A 12272-nucleotide genomic window follows, 5' to 3' on the forward strand; every position below is an offset into this window, starting at 1 on the left:
AGAAAATGATCCAAAATCTCCTAAGTGTGGAGAGAGCAACACAATCACTCAACGAACAACATAAAAAACTATGATCATGGCATACTTGGTATTGTTGCAAGAGATTGTAAACAAGCAAGGTGAAGATTTGTGGGCACTTGTAATGGAGAATGGCACACTAAGGGTTCTTGTGGTTGAGGATGAGAATCTCAAGAGGACACTTGAGATGCAAACAACACGTCTGATGCAACTTGAAGAGGAAGTCAAGAAATTTAAATGCTTTCTTGGGGAATTGAATGCTTTAAAGGAGTGCGTGACCAAAGTGGAGCATGACCATGTATTGAAAGAGGAGAAATTTGACACCATGAGCCGGGATGTATGCGCCATGAAAAATGATGCACAAATGGGCTGATATATGTGGTAACAATGTGGTTCCTAATATCTCCCTCATGCAAGCTATGGCTCAAAAAAAAGAGAATGTGGATGTAGAGGAGTTGAAGGAACGGAAGCAACGTTCCAAGAACATTGTGATTAATGGAATTTCTAAAGAGAAGTTAGAGACACCTCATTCTTTTGCCATTGTTATCGAATATTTCTTCAGAACCAACTTTGGCATGTTAAAAATTATGGTTTACGGAGCACATAGAGTGGGTAAGCCAGGAGCTTCTCACTCAAGAGAATGGTCAATTGTATGCACTATGTCAGATGAGATTCAAAGAAAGATTATCCTTGATAATAGTTGGATTTATTTGAGGGATACAAAATGTTTAGTATGTGAAGATCGCACTATTAAGCAACAAAATATGCATCGCAAGGCATATGAATTAGAAAAATAAGGAGATCTCTCATAAGAAAATGTGCCCAAGGAGGAGGCAAGTCCCTCGAGCAAACATGAATGTACGACCTATGAGACCGAGTTACAATTGAAAGTATGCTTTTGGAATTGCAATGTATATCCATGGAATGCGGGGGCTGGCATAGATGAACAAATAAAAAGATGACAAGCACAAACATTATGTATGGCTAAAAATTATGCCACCTAAAAGAGAACCCGTTTTTGTAGCCCGTTACTACATTCCTCGTCATGATTTTCCCTTTTATGCTTGCATGGATAGAGATAAGCCCTTTTTTGATTTAGAGGAGGACATTGCTTATTTTAAAGGTAAAGGTGATGGTATTTTCTTTGGGGATACGAATCCTCGTACAAAAACATTGCAACATGATACTCAACAATTTGATATGACATACATATCAAGGGAGTTGAAAGAAGCTCACTTGTATGATCTTACTTCAATGGATGAGAAAGTGCCCGATCGCTATGAAAAGCTACTTTTATACATGTGCAATAGCACGAGTATGCTCATTGCCAATGGTCTATCTTTGTGGAGTGGAATGGATGGATTTACATGTAGGAAAAACGATGGGGATAATGTGATTTACTATATGCTACTCTTCAAAGCCATCATGTCACTACAAGAGGCTATTCATATTAGCGACGCTCACACAACGACACTCAAAAAAAAAAAATCCCGGCGTCGCTATGAGCGTCGCAAATTTACAAGTAAATTTGCGACGCTCATAGCGACGCCGGCTGGGCTAAAAAAAAATAACAGAGAGCGCCCAAAAACTCAGATCTCATATCTGAGTTTTTCGGCGCCCTCAAGCAAGGAGCAGGTAACGCTCTCCCTCTCTCTCTCTCTCTCTCTCTCTCTCTTTCTTCTCCACACACACACACACACACACACACACGAGGAGAGGAAGGAGAGCCAGGTATGCTCCTTTGCTCTCCTCACTCTCATGTTCCCTTCCCCTCTTTCTCTCTCCCTCTCTCTCTCTCTCTCTCTCTCACACACACACACATAGTGTTTTTGAGAGAGAGAGAGAGAGAGAGAGAGAGAGAGAGAGAGAGAGAGTACAAACATAAACAAAAACGCGCACACACATACATAAACAAAGAATGCACACCCACATTCAGAGAGGAAAAGAGAGAGAGAGCATGCATAAACAAAAAACGCACACATTGAGAGAGGAAAAGAGAGAGAGAACATGCATAAACAAAAAACGCACACATTGAGAGAGGAAAAGAGAGAGAAAACATGCATAAACAAAAAAACGCACACATTGAGAGAGAAAGAGAGAGAAACTAATTTAACGTCGTAGGAAACTAATTAAAATTAAAAGACCTAAAGATCTAGCCGACGAGGAGTTGAACTCAAGACCTATTATTCAAGAGGGAAATGGCATAACCAATCTATCATACTTGGCATGGGTGATAGAAATGTTATACCATTTATCTCTTTTTATTGGCACACACATCCACACACGCTCACATACACAAGAAGAAGAGAGTTATAACGTCGTACGAAACTATCCTAAAAGACGTTAAAGATTAGGTTAGATGTAGACTTACGTTAAATTAGATTTAGGTTTATTTAAGTTAAACTAGATTAGATTTAGGTTTATTTTTAGTTAGATTTACGTTTATTTACGCTAGATTTAGATTTACGTTATATTAGATTAGATTTAGGTCTCCATAGACTGCGATGCCTGCATGAAGCGGGTGAAGAAAGCCCTCAATGGAATATAGGGTATTGCTGCCTTCACTCATGGTGGGCTCCGTCGATCCAAAAGTACTGGTGAAATGTCTTTCAGAAGATAGGAAAGAAGGTGGATCTTCAGGGCGGCAAGAGTCACTACATCCCCGACAATGACCATCTAGACAACCTCTAGTCATTCAACAGCAACTTCAAAGTTAGTAACAAGAGCAAGAACGGTCCAAAGGGCCAATTGCTGTCGTCAGATGTGGATGGAGATGAGGCAGCGTCACCGCCGGAAGTTAACTCTCACATCTTTAGTGATGAGAATGCCAACTCTTGCCGAGTTATGTGAAAAATTATGTGTTAAATCAGTTTTAAGGTTCTTATAATCCCTGTTAGTTTAGTTCTTTGTTTTTAATATAACATAATTTACGTTAGATTTAGATTTATGTTATATTAGATTAGACTTAGGTTTATTTAGGTTTACCCACACACACACAAGAAGAAGAGAGTTTTAACGTCGTAGGAAACTATCCCAAAAGACGTTAAAGATTCGGTTAGATGTAGACTTACGTTAAATTAGATTTAGGTTTATTTTTAGTTAGATTTACGTTTATTTAGATTTACGCTTATTTACGTTAGATCGAGTCCACGCAAGAATTACTTACGGTTTAGGGTTTAGAGTTAGACGAACAATGAAAAGATCTACTGTGAAAAGATGTTAAGATGCTGTGAAGTGCTACAGCTGGAGAAGAGGCAAAGGGGTTTTGTCCACTACATGCAGTATCATGTAGACGTGGGTCTGTAGATTTCTTGTACCCACAAATATAGGTATTGACCAATAAAGACGAGATTATAACCCGGTGGTTCTGATCTCCGTGCACCTCTAGACCGAGGTGTGCGGGGATTGGACATGACTAGAGAATGTGAGGTAAAGAGAGAGAGAGAGAGAGAGAGAGAGAGAGAGAGAGAGATAAGACGAAGAATGCCAATAGAATATTAAATTTGTTGTCGAGGTTATAAGATTTTTATCCTCATTATGAGTAGTGACGAGGATGTGGGACCGTCCAACCGAAACACCTATCTCTCAACGAGGGTCTTATGTCCTTGTAATCAATGCAAGCATGCTGTGCGACGGACAAGACGTGTTTCTTTGCAGCACGTTCGCGAATTTGGCGAGTTCGATCCATCTATTATAGATCAAGTTGTTGCCAATTATAACTCGTCGGACTCTGACGCTGGCCAACAAGCAGCAATCTTGCAACCCAATAGACGTGTTCGCAGGCGCTTTGGTCAAGCAGCATATGTGAGGCCACAAGATGTAGCCTCTGACAGCTCGGGGGATGATCATGCAGAGCACATTCCCAACGAGGCAATGTTTGAGCCCGAGATTGATGAAATGATCGAGACGATCATGGATTCAGAAAGGCTTATCTATGATGATATGAAAAGTGAAGCCGATACGCCATTGTATAATGGAGCACGTATGTCTAGATTGAAAGCACTCCTGGTTCTTCTCAACATGCAGACAAAGTTTGGATGGAGTGACACTAGCGTCACAGCGCTTTTCAGGTGATCTATTACAATTAGTTTACTTTAATAAAACTCTAAATGTATAATGATCTGATAGATTTTTACACGACTGTATCGTATTTTTATGTTGTGTAGATTGCTTAAAGAGCACATACTACCAGCTGACAATGTGATGCCAGATTCCCGAGATGAAGCAAGAAAGATTTTGCGAAACTTGGGGATGGATTACAATTCTATCCACGCTTGTCCTAATGACTGCATTCTTTTCAGAGGGGAATACATAGACATGGAGAAGTGTCCGAAATGTGATTCCGAAAGATATCGAGTAGATCTCCACGGGACAAAAATTCCACAAAAGGTTTTGCGACATTTTCCTCTGCTTCCTCGCATCAAGCATTTCTTCGAATGTAAGTCCATGGCCGCCCTAGCATCATGGCATGAGGAGAATAAATCTTCGGATGGTGTGCTACGAATTCCTGCAGATTGCGCAGCCTGGAAACATATAGATGGAACATGGTCGGATTTTGCCAGGGAAGCTCGAAATTTGCGCTTAGGCCTGACTATGGATGGCGTAAATCCATTTGGTCAAAGATCAACATCTTACAGTGTATGGCCCGTTGTCATCGTCAACTACAACATTCCCCCGTGGTTGACTACGAAGAAGGGGCACCTATGGCTAAGCTTGATTGTGCCAGGGCGATATAAAGTGGAGAATATGGATGTGTATCTTCGTCCACTATTGGAAGAGCTACAACAATTGTGGATTGGCATAGAGGTGGTGGATATGAGCCAACACACGACGGAATGCTTTGATCAGAGCCATTCTAATGTGGACCATGCATGACTATCCCGGGCTAACAGAATGCTCAGGTGATCTATTGACACTCCTCACTCAGACACTGTAAATCTTGTTTTTTCCCATAGTTGATCTATTATCATGTGTATACATGCAGGGCTTCAAACAAGCGGATACAGAGCATGTGTCACATGTGGACCTAGACTGAATGCACGTAGGGCGCCCTTACTGAAGAAGCAAATCTACGAAGGTCATCAAGCGTATCTTCCAGAGAATCATGTGTTACGCGACGGCTTTTTGGGAAGAGAGCCACGAAGGATGTCTGAACAAGCATGGTTAGAGCAGAAGGAGATGTGCGATGACGGATTGCCTCCAGGGATGAAGAGACTATCTCTATGGTACGAGTTACCATACTGGCCCCGACTCATGATCAATCACTTGCTCGATCCAATGCACATATTCAAGAATGTGGGTAATCTACTATGGGACCATCTGACCGGCAAGAAAGATACTTTGGGAGCCAGAGTTGACCTTAGAAATGTGGATCGTATGGAGCAATATTGGCCGCAAACAGCGTCTGATGGATCGATAAAACTCCCTAAAGCACCATGGATTTTCACAGGAGCCCAAGAATGCAAAGTAAAAGAGACCATTCGATCCTTGCGGACCCCCACTGGCGTAATGCACTCGCTCCGAACGTGTTTTACTAAAGACGGAAAGCGTACCGGTTTGAAGTCACACGATTGGCATAAAATGTGTCAGGTACGTTCATAGTGGACTTTAATATCATTGCATAAAATGTGGACTTTAATATCATTGCTGCACATACTTTACAGTTTATTTTACCGGTTGCCATTGAGGGATGTTTGTCTCTCGACATCCGTAACACAATCTACAAACTTGCAAAGCTGGTGCAATGGATCTCACAAAAGGAGATCAACGTAGACTCCATACCATTCGCCAAACTAAATGCTGCGGAGCTTGTGTGCATGTTTGAGAAACATTTTCCTACTACCATGCTAACCATTCAGGTGCATCTTCTTGTTCACATAGTTGATGAGGTGGAAATAGCTGGCACAGTTCATTCCAGATGGATGTTCTTCTTAGAACGTTTCATGAAAACGCTTAAGGGATATGTGCGTCAAAAGGCACGTCCGGAGGGTAGCATGGCAGAAGGTTGGTTGGTATCAGAGGCCCTAGTGTACATTGGAGAGTGGCTAGACGGATTTGATAAAGCCCGGGACACGCTATGGCGAACCATAGATGATGAGCGCATATCTGGGATTGTCATGTGCAATCTCGGTGTTGTGAAGAAGATGACGGAAGATCTAGAGGCTAAAATCAACCGATTTTGCATGCTTCACAATCCAGTGATGCAAAAGTGGATTTCACAATATGAGGATGCAAAGCAAGAGCGACAAAGGGCACGAATCGAGTGGAGACGGGGAAGACGACCACCGATGCACTATCCGACGGGTCTGGAGAGCCTACCAACCTTCATGAGCTTAAGATGGTTGCACAACCAATTGAAAAGCGCACAACAATGCGGTGACGAAGTGACTGAGGAAGAGTGGGAGTACTCTCGGGGTTGCGCGACCAAGGTAAGTTTGCAATGTACGACATGCTAGTGACTTTATTTCTAAACGTTTGAACGGCCACTCCTAATCTTTGTTCGTTGTAGTATAAGTCATACACAACAGCATGGTGTAAAGGTCGACATTTTAGGGTGGAACGGATTGACAAAAAGTGTTTTACTCAAGATTGTGGAATCATGGCAAAATTTGAACAGTCTAGTCGACGACGTTCCTCTGATGCAGATCCTGTGGTGGCGGAACTCACTTACTTCGGCACACTGCAAAAGATTTTGAGGATCGATTACAGAGGATTTTTTGTCGACTTGTTCGACGTGCAATGGTTCAAGATAATCATGGAGGGTCGCAACGCTACTGTGCGTAGAGGAGAGTTTGGTTTTCTTGAGGTGGATTCTACTAAGAAATGGACTGACCTAAGAGACACTTTCGTACTACCAGAGCATTGTGAACAAGTAAGTATGTAAATAGTTAACATCCCCCTTTTACAAGTTATGTGCTTGAAAGCTCTCATGTAAGTTATGTGGCTCTGGCAGGTAATATTTCATCCTACAAAGTCTACATCAAACTGGTGGTACGTCATAGAGGTAGCCCCTCGTAGTGCAAGGACGTATGAAGGCTACCATGTGCCCATCACAACGGCATCAATGGAGGAGATCAGAGAAGATGCTCAATCAGAAGCCGCTGCGGTGGTGCCAGACGAGCATCAAGATGCTACTACTCTATATGGGGTGCATGCAGAGGAGCTACAAAATGAAACAGAGGATATGTGTTTAAACGGAGAGCTCTATATAGATATAGGAAGTTATGCTGAGTTATGCGAGGATGAGAGAGAGATCTCTTAAAGCCACAAATATTGTATTTGAACAATTTTGCTCCGTGTTGTAAAAGCTCTGGCTCTCTAAGTACCTTCCATGGTGTATACTGCTCTTTTCTACTCGCGCTCACATCTTTTGATTGAAAATTCTAAGTTTTCGACTTGCCTCTTCTATCACTCAATTCATTGCGTCATTACGTCATTGTATTTAATGGTCTTTGCGTCATTGTCTACTCTATTCATTCAATATTCAGTTTAAATATTCGTGTGTTTAATGCAAGTATGGATGATGAGGAGTTTCTTTCTTCTTTGTCACCGCAGCAGAGACAGTGGTACGTAGAGCGTCATCGCTCTTGCGCATTATCGCGCGTTCCTACTCCATCCGCATCTCCCTCTCTTTCGGAGCATTCGGTGCGCTCCGAAGCTTCGGCGTCGACGAGACGATCTTCACACTCGTCTAGACACCGGCGCTCTAGTGGTGGCGGTGGCGGTTGTTGTGGGGATTTCGCCGCCGATGCCTCCACACCGCCTCGTGTTCGACGAGGCTCTTTACCCTCCCCTTCTTTGTCCGCCCCCACACCAGCCACAGCATCGCCATCTACGCCAGGTTTTGTGCGGCTGACTGTTCCTAGCAGCTACACACCTCTACCTACTCCGCCAGGAGCCACACCACTCGACACTCCTCGCTTCGGGGCCCAGACGCCGGTGGAGACACCTGACGTCCGTACCCCCATCGACATGCCGCTAGAGACCCCTGCCGGGACACCCAGGTTCACGCGTCACCGGCCAGAGGGCTTGCCTTACTCCGTCGACTTCAGCGGCGGCATCATCATGGATGATGACGGCAAGAAGGTGATCTCGCGCATGCGTGGTCTTTGCTCTCAGCTGTTTAGACACTACATACTAAACAAATGGAGTGAAGTACCAAGTGATTTAAAAAACAGAGTCATCAGCATACTTCATGATGAGTTTCCCGTTCCAACACGGGATCAACGCTTCAATGAAGACCTGATGAAGATTCGAATGCGCGAATACTGCAAACACAAGCGTTCCGAAGTGCAAAAAGCAATCAAGAATGGGTGGAACAGGCCAGATTGGCTGGCCAAAGAAGATTGGAAGAATGCGAAGAAAGCAGCGCGCGAGAATCCCGACAAGTGGAAGCAACAAAAGGATGCAGCCAGAGCGCAAGTAGAGGAAGGGAGCTCGCACCACTTGGGGAGCGGTGGATGGGCATCATTTGAGACCGATTTTGTAAGTGTTTTCGCATTGCTCTTTATGTTCGATAGTTTAGGGTTTATGAGTTTTTTAATTCTAACATAATGAAATCTTTGTATGTTTTGACAGTGGTCGATGACAGGACGTGATCCCACACCGTACAAGCGCGAGTACGCAGGCACGAAGGGCTTAAACGCTCTGATGGACATTCTCAGTTCTCGCGGCGGCATGGTTAGTATTAGGGTTTACTCTTTTCTATTTTTTGTATTGTTTTATAAATGTCGTTATATGTTTATACTTACTGAAAGCTGTCTTATTGTCTTTTTTTGCAGAATCCGACAGATACATCGCCGCTTGGATGCGATGAGACGTCTGACTAGACGACGTCAGTTTAGCCTTAGCTAGATAGCATTAGTTTAGGGTTTCTCATAGCTTATGTATCATGAGATGATACGGATTTTATGCGTCTTTTTGAACCATGTATATTATTACATTTGTCACCGCAGTTCATTTTGCCAATCAACTCTTTATGCCTATGATGTTGTACAATTGTCATTATTACATTTGCCAATCAATTCATTTTGCCTATGATGTGTACAATTGTCAATTTTACGTTTGTCAATTTTGCAAACAATGCGTCTTGTGGGTGACTATTTAGGGTCTATTATCTACCCTTGCACTTTTTTTAAAAAGTGAATCAAGTACAATATGGTTGATGGGTGGCAGGGCATTCAATGCCCTGTCACCAAAAAAAAAAACTCTCGGGCGTCGCTATAACCGTAGCTATTTATGGCTCTGTAGCGTCGCTATAGTTTTCTGTGTAAACGTCGCTATAACCGTCGCTATGAGCGACGCAATTAGCGACGCATATAGCGACGCTCGTAGCGACGGTTTTAGCGACGCTGGGGGTTATAAAAACCCAGTGTATTTCCGTCGCTAACAGCGTCACAAGACCACACAACCTCTTGTAGTGCAAGAAGGGAAGGGAGCAATGCAACAGGAGGAGGTTATTGTCCAAAAGTAATCGTCATTGTACACTTTCTAAATTAAGTTAATCTCATTGCGTCATCATGTTCTCTATATTTCTGGTGTTTAAGTGAATATTCTCCATCTCTTTCTTGCTCTCGTATCTGTTTGTTTGCCACCATATATGTGTGTGAGTATGCTATGTGCAAAGGGCACCGAAGCTTGTGGATATCATGTCTCTGCAAGTTTACAAGCTTGAAGGCGTATATACTCATGGGGACACACACTCTCATATTCTCTACAGACTCAAGTGCCCTCACTTACAACTAGGTGGTGCCAACGAGAGCCTTAGGGTGATAGAAAGGCTTGAGCTCTACTATCTATTTAAATGCTCGACGATGTTGGCGAGCTCTTGAGAGGCAATATCTTGCTCTACCCTTTTTCCTGTCATCATTTTGGTGCCCTCCATTGAGGATCAAACTCTAGAGCTTCAAATTACAATGGTGATCCAATATGTATATGGCTACAAGCAGGTTCTTCATAGGTGCCCAACATGAAGATATTGTGGCATGGTTTTGCCTTGTGGAGTAGGATTGTGCTCAATTGGAGCTTTATGATGATGAGTCGCAAGCCGATTATGCATGGCAAGGGCTTCTTTGTGATGCATGCTACCTTTACTCCATGCTCTCCGAGGAAGAACAATGGAGTTAACAAAGCATGAGAAGGGCTCTTTTTCTAGCTTTTTATGATCCTCTAGAGTTGTTTTGTACCATTGAGAATGGTTCTCAACTCATCGAGTCTTGTAGAGAACTTCAGGCTTTGTATTGGGAGAGCTTGGAGACCTCGACATCTCAGGTATGCTTGCCCCATGATGGGTTTGGTTTTGACATGCATAGTGGAGATGGTTACAGTTGATGATGAGGGTTATGAGAGCGATGAAGAAACATCTTCATGTAGTGATGGTGGGGAGAGCTTTGATGACGAGTTAAGGTCTTTTATCCTTGCCAAGCTTAAAGACAAGGAGGCAATTCATCAAAGTGTGAGAGCCTTGGAAGTCAAAGCCGAGTTTGAAATGAGTGATAGTGAGACAAGAGCACCTCTGACTTATCATCAGGTGGAAATGACATGGAAATTATGCATGAGGAGGAAAATGGTTTAACTGTTTTGGAAAATATGTATAATGTTGTGTATGAGGATGCTTTCGATCTTAACTCACATCAAGAGGGAGTGGAAGGCCTTGTCTCCCATGAGATGTATGTACAACTGGTGGCAAGGAAGGGTGAGAATGCTTCAGTTGAAGAGGTAATGAGCTTTTGTGATGATGAGAGCGTATATGAAGAAGTGGTACAGGTTGAGGGTTTGTTTGATGTTGCAGTTGATGATATCGGTTTTTTTGATAGCCTCATGCCTGAAGCAAGTGATGGTGTATCCTTCTCTTCTTCCTTTGATACTGGCATGCTAGAAGATGTAACTTGTGAGTTTTTTGACCGTCTTCTTCATGAAGAAATGCCTCTTGAGAAAATTATGGGTGCTTCATGGAAAGATGATGCTTGTGCAGATGTTTCCAATGTGTTTAAGGGCTTGGTATGACTCTTTGCAGGGATGAATGCTTTTCAATGCCTTTTGAGGGCTACTTTTGTTACTCTTAGTGATGCTACAAATGTTTCCAAGATTTTCGAGTTCCATATGCCCTATGTTGGCCCGAATATAGGTTTCTGTGCACGGGATAACAAAGAAGGAAATTTTATGATGCACATACAGGTCTATGGCAAAGTAATCGATGGTTTATTTGGCCCAAGGTTGGTGTATGACATCTCTACAGGTTTTCCTTGGGAGCCACGTGGAGGTTGGATTACTTATTTGATGCATGGAAAGCTGAGTTGTTTTGTGTGGGATCCAGGTGGAATGAGCATCTACTGTTGTTGCTGCTGAGCATGAATGCTTTAGCAAGCTACGGGGGTTGGCAAACTATGATAGGAGTTTTTTGGTTCAAAGTTTACCAACCCATGTATATATGGTGTGCTTGTTTGTGTGCTATGGTGCTTGTACGCCACTGAGCAATGCCAATCTTTGATGTGTGTTGTTGCCTGTGGTCTACAAGTCGCCATTTGACCAGGTTTGCAAGAGTCTAGTAATGTTAAAGTTAAACATTAATGCTCAACTAGAGGGTTGGGCAAAGATGATGGATTCCATACTTTTCTTAGTCCACGCATCTGAAAGCTGGACAACCCTATAATCAACCCCTTTCATTCAACTGGCCGACAGTATTGCTTGGAGCTTAAGGTCGAGCATCACGCAGGACAATCTTTAACAAGTCTTGGAAATGGCATCCCAATTAGAGCTTCTGTGTATATTGCACCATCATGTTGGATAGATCAAGTATTGGAATGAGCAAGAACAAGCATTATGATCAGCTTTCCTTTTTTTGGGCTACTCTGTATTATGCATCCACGTCGACGGGCTCACTTTCTAGAATCTTTGAGTTTCATTGGTGAGTTACAGAAATAGGTGAAACACCAACTCAATTCAAAGGCCATTGTGTAAGACTGTATGGATAAAGCTCTACAAGTTCACACATCAAAGGAGAGGGCTGGACTTGGTCGGATGCAAGGCTCAGATGCCTTATGGGAATGGGGGCTTGGGGGCCTTAGAAAAATCAATTATTGTTTAAATTTTGAAGGCTAGAACGTCTCGTGGAAGAAGGCCAACATTGGCATCGACCTGTAGAGCACGTGAGTGGCGCTGCCGCATATCGAAGCCCTACTGAGAAGGCTCCGACGGGCAGAGGAATATAACAAGAGGGCTTAGAGGGGAGGAGCACGCTGAAGGAGCTGAGAGCC

At 43.1% G+C, this 12272-nt stretch overlaps 1 pseudogene; it reads left to right on the forward strand.

Annotated features, from left to right (window-relative positions):
• The first annotated feature begins 9820 nt into the window (after positions 1 to 9820).
• Positions 9821 to 10910, forward strand: LOC147417558 (uncharacterized; annotated as a pseudogene).
• Positions 10911 to 12272: the final 1362 nt, after the last annotated feature.

Source organism: Adiantum capillus-veneris, chromosome 30 (assembly GCF_014529385.1).
Source record: "Adiantum capillus-veneris isolate H3 chromosome 30, ASM1452938v2, whole genome shotgun sequence".
Lineage (NCBI taxonomy): Eukaryota > Viridiplantae > Streptophyta > Polypodiopsida > Polypodiales > Pteridaceae > Adiantum > Adiantum capillus-veneris.